Genomic DNA, 5591 nt, shown 5'->3' with positions numbered 1-5591 from the left:
TCATAGGGAAAGAGAGCATCGCCAGTTTGTGTGAGTAATGGTCAAAGAAAATGTTCTTGATATTTTCTCACCAGTAACAATAGTGTCCAAGTTCTAAGAGGAAAAATGTGTGCTTCACTGTATCTTGAACATTTAATTCTCAACAAAATAATATTTTGTACATACCTTAGCATTTATAAGGTGATTTTTGCAATCATATTATTCCAATCCTTTCATTGGTTCCCTAATTTTATGAGGAACTACTGTGTCATAATAATAGTTTATAAGGGATCTGAGGCTTAGACAAGTTAAGTTACCTGCCCAAGCCCATGCAACGAGTAAAAGTTAGAGGCAGGACTCCAACCCAGCTGTCATGACTTTAAATCCCATCATTTTTTCACTGAGTGTACCCAAATTTCTATTCCTACTACTGCTGGAAGCCTTTGGCTTCCTGCGGGTGGTACCTGCTCTGGAAGATCCTGGAAATGTTTTGCCTGAGGTCGCATTTCCTGACTTCCTCATGGTGGAGCCCTTGAGCCACTGGTTTCTCAGCCCAGAGGCTGCTCCTTTGATGCAGAGCTAAGGAGTTAGATTTTGAAGAAAGATGACTGTTTCCAGTCCAGCTTGGGCTGCTTGGCCAGAGCGAGGCCTCTGGAAACAGAAGGAATTCACGCTCAGCACTGGCCCTTTAGAAGGGCAAACTCCCAGCAAAAGCCCACAGGGAACGTGCCCCCTGGCTGGCTGTATAGAGATGAAAGTCTAGGTGACAGTGCCACAAAGGAAGCCCTGCATTTTAGCACCAACTGAAAGGAAGATCCTCTTTCCATAAACGATGCCAAGCAGTTATGAAACAACTGACAAACCACACACCCTTGTGAGGCATCAGAGCCTCGGACTAGTCACAGAGTCCCTTTGGCTTCTCCATGAGTTGGAGGGAGGGTGTGGTAGAGAGGAGAGGGGATGGTGGAGAGGGGAGGGTCAGAAATGGCAGAAAGGTGGCGCTTACCCTCTAGTCCATTCTGGGAGGATCTGGGGATGGAGGGAACGTACTTGCTCTTGTCTATTGTACCTGAGTAGGTCACGTGAGTTCCTTTGGCCCTGGATACCTGCAGCTCTCCTCTGCCTTGGTCTGAGGAGGGTGATCTATGTGGTCAGGGCAGGATGGGGGTATTTCCACAATTCGGAAATGGGAAGCAGGTTTCCTGGGAGTTAGGGGCCATTAAAAGATGCTTCATCCTATGAAGCCAAAATCTTTTTTCCTTAACAATTCCTTTATTTTTGAGGCTTTAGGTCTATTACTTGGGAGTGAATCTGTGTCCAATACTGTATTATTATTCCCTGTGAAGAGCAGGGCCCCACTGGCAACACTTTACACCTGCTGCACAGCTACAGGCTTGTTAAAACACAGAGTGCTGGGCCTCACAGTGTTTGATTTGCTGGTGTGGATGAGCTCAAGAATTTGCATTTGGAAATTCCACTCCTGGGTATATATCTGCTGGTCTTGGAGAGTCTTGGGGAGAGGCAGGAGGCAAGTGCAGCTCACCCTGGGGACATAGACACTGGAGGCAGCCACCCCTGGGAGCCCACCACTGGCAGGTACCATTGTGGAATCCTCCCTCTAGCCTCGATCTGTCTTGACCCAGTTAACTCACTTGCAACCCACAGAAAGTACCTCAAAATGTGGGACACTGCTATTGTGAGATGTGGGAGAGCACAGGCTTTAGAGCCAAACTACTTGATTCAAATCTTGGCACTACCAGTTACTGGCTGGATTTTGGCAAGTCATTATCTGTAAAAGCGGGAAGAAAAACAGTGTGGACTTCTTGTGTTGTTGTATAAATATGCAGAACACTTAAAAGAGCACTCAGCACATAGTAAGCACTCCATTGACGCTATTATCTTATAGCTTCTGTCTAGCACTAAAATTCTAACTCTATGCCTGGAACATTCCCATTAGTTTAGAGAGACCTTAAAATCAATGGTTCCTGTAAGACTGAGCTATGGGCCTCTGGCTTTGTCACCTCTAACAATTTCATCATAGTATAGGTTTCATTTCCATCTTACAGACTGATTTTTCAATTTTTTAGTATAAATTTCTAAATGGTCTTAGTATCTAGCATTTTAGTTGGCTGGGAAATATACTTGTGTGTTTCCTTAGCAAATAAGACAGCTTTCCTCTGCCTACAACATTAGGAGCAAGTGAAATTCAGTTCACTTTAATTATCTATACAGGTTTAACATCACTTTTTGCTGTTTTTACGAACATTCCTTTTTAAGGCTAATGAACAAATCACAAGCCTTCATAATGAATAATTCCCATTTGGTTCTATGGGTAGCAAAGTCAAGTAGCTGTAGTGCCACAATATATCAAGGCTCTAAGAAGAAACTTCAATCACAGTAGATATTATCCTGCTGTTCCTACAATGGATTGAGAGCTTGAGGGTCCAGGTTTGTGGCTCCTCTGCCTTGAAAGCCACTCATTGCACAAGGTGGGATTCAGACTGGCTTTCATTTGCAGTAGAGACCTCAGTTTGAGCCTAGGCACCACCACTGGGATTCAGGCATGGCTGGTATTTTGAGAGAACTGGTGTGGTGGCTCAACTGAAGTTTCTTTGCATGGGGTCTCCTGGGAGAGGATCAACTCTGGGGCAAGGAGGAGACAGATCTGATGGGTTTGACCCAAGTGCTTGGATGGGGCAGAGATTCTGAATGTAGCATGGAGGCCGTTGTGCAAACCCTCCCAGGTAGGACAAGGGTGAAGCTAGAGTTTGAAAGAGTGGTTTTACAGAACCTTGCCCATGTTGGAATACAAACCACACCAAGGATAATACAAAGAGGAGAGGTCCATTCCCCTTTCCAAGCCACATTGTAATCGACTTTGGTGCTGGCAGAGCAAGGGGGTGCCTGGTTGTTCCACCTTCTTGCTGTTTTAAATACACACACACACACACACACACACACACACACACACACACACACACACACACACAGACATGTCCATATACAACTTTATACGTTTCCATGATTTTCCCCTGGGACAAATTGGGTCAAAGGATTGCAGAATTCTGAAGCTGCCCTATTTTTTTAAAAAACTGTGTATGGAAGTAAAATATGCATACAAAGACAGGTCTGTCTTTTTTTTCTTTAAAATAATAGAGATGTTTATATATAAAACTTTCTTTTTACTAAAACTATAGATATATTCTAAAACCTTTTCTTTGGCCTCAGAAGAGGAATTTTTGTTTTTATTTTTGTTTTGGCCACATTTCTATTTATTCCTATGGCAGATATGCTTAGCAGTGACCTCCAAAGCCATCCCCAACCCTTGCCTATTTCCAATGACAGAAGTTGGGAAAGCCACGCACTTGCTTTCCCAGATTCCCTTGTAGCTAGGTGTGGCTGAGCAGCCCAGTTTGGCTAATAAAACATGAAGGAAACCTGCTGGGGTCTTATGGAGAAATAAGTTTTCCTCTGTGCTGAGAGTGAGTCTTATGAAAAGAAAATCTCTGCCAAAAATGCTCCTTTGTGCCCTGCCTTCAAAGAGTTGTGTGAGGATGTAATCCTTGGATCAGTGGCAGCCATCTTGTGACCATGAGGCAACAAGCATGAGGAGAAACAAAAAGGGGAAGATATTGATGATGGGAAGAGGTAAAAGGCAAAAGATGCCTGGGTTTTGAAGATACTGTTATATGGCTAGACCAGCCTTGGAAACTCCTACCTCCTGTTTTCCGTTCCATGAGACAATAAGTACCAAGATTACCTGGGCTATTCTTACTCATGGCTTCTATTACTTATAACAAATGCGTCTTAATTGAAACATGCTCCCCTTTTTTAAACAATTCAAAATGAGATCATTATCCTTCTCCTCTTATCCTGCATCCTTCACCCATAGCGTGGTTTCAGTACTCCCACTCTGATTACATTCTTTACGAAACATTTAAAAATGTTAAGACACCCAGGTCCATTTTTCAGCAACTCTGGCATCCTTCACAAATGTCCATTCCCACCCAGCCCTGGTTCAGCTTGGCTTTTCCACCTTTTGGCAGAGGACACAAGGTAACCCTGAGCAGTCAGCTGCCTTCCTTGTGGCTTCACCCTGCCGTCCACCCAACTCCCCATTCCCCATGGCAGCAAGGCAAGAGAAGGTGTCCAAGGCACTCTTGGGTTCTGCTATTGGGCTGCCCTGCCTGCTTTTCATTTCAGGACTGAACCCCAGCACCCCTCCTTCCTGAGGAGGGGTCACAGTGGATGGGATCTCTGTGCTACTGCCTTTTAACTGAGACCATGTTAGAAATGCTTTAATGTTCAAACCAGAACCTTTGTTCTGAAAATAGTACACAAGGCGCTCGTGCCTGGAATACAAAGAGCTCAGGGATTCTTTCAGATTCAAAGACAGCTGGATTCGTTTTCCCTTCCACAGGTATGTTTGGACTGAGAGAAATGTTTGATTGTGTTACCCCTGAATGGCTGGTTTTCTGTTGTGATTTAACTAATATTCAAGTTTCCTGTGACAGGAATAAATTACAGGGCTTTTTCTATCCTGTAGCCCATACCTTTCACAGGCAGCCTAGTGGGAGACTGTGGAAGTGCGTGCTCATGCTGGGTGGGAAGGGGCAGGCAGGTAAGGAATGCCCCCTTCCTGGCTTCGGGCTCAATACCTGAGGAGAGAGTGGAAGGGGGTGGGACAGAGGCTCAGGTGGAGATACTGCAGGTGCATTTGGCACCAGTATGTGGTACAGTGAAAACAGTACTGGGTTGGGAGTCACAGAGAGCAGTAAGGTGGAAAGATGAAATACAATGGTCAGACAGATGAGAAAGATCACAGTTCTACCATTTATTGGCCGTGTAACCTTGGGTGAGTAGCTTAAACCCCTCTGAACCTCAGTTTTTCTATCTGTAAAATGGGGATGCCTTTTGACTTGAGGTTTAAAAGAGTATGAGGTGAGCAGTTCACTTCAGTAAAATAAGGAACCAGATCTGAGCTGGGTGTACAAAGGGAAGAGTGCTGGGTGAGTGGAGACAGGAGTAAGGTCTCAGTTTGTGCCTGAACTGGTCTTGGGGAGTTTTAATTGTTAAATAGTTTAAAGTGGTAGCCGACTCTCCTGTGGTCAGGCCAGGCCTTCCTTAAAGCTGTGTTACTCTCAGGATAACCACTTGCAGGTTTATTTTATAGAGAAGGAGACTAAGGTCGGAAAAGTCAAGAACCTTGCCCAAGATTCCACAGCTATTGCAAGTTAGAGCAATAGCAACTGGAACTAGACCTAGGCAATCAGTTTTAACTTTAAATCTTCCTTGATAACTTGGCTTTTAAAACTTTCGGTCCACCAAGGGTAAAATGAATAAATTTCAGGCAATCCCCACCCTTGGTGCCCTTTCACCTCCCCTTACCCTCCAAACTTTCTCAACTATGAATTTTCCCACAGCTAACCTCATACTCAGTAGAAAACTTCCCCCCAAACTCAGGAACAAGATAAGGATGCCCACTCACACCACTGTTATTCATCATAGTACTGGAAGTTCTGGCCAGAGTAATTAGGCAAGAAAAAGAAATAAAATGCATCCAAATTGGAAAGGAAGAAGTGAAACTATCTCTTTTGCAGTTGACAATTTTA

Source organism: Lipotes vexillifer, unplaced genomic scaffold (assembly GCF_000442215.2).
Source record: "Lipotes vexillifer unplaced genomic scaffold, Lipotes_vexillifer_v1.1 scaffold1829, whole genome shotgun sequence".
NCBI classification, from domain to species: domain Eukaryota; kingdom Metazoa; phylum Chordata; class Mammalia; order Artiodactyla; family Lipotidae; genus Lipotes; species Lipotes vexillifer.
The sequence above is the reverse complement of the archived record's forward strand: the minus strand, read 5'-3'. Positions refer to the sequence as shown.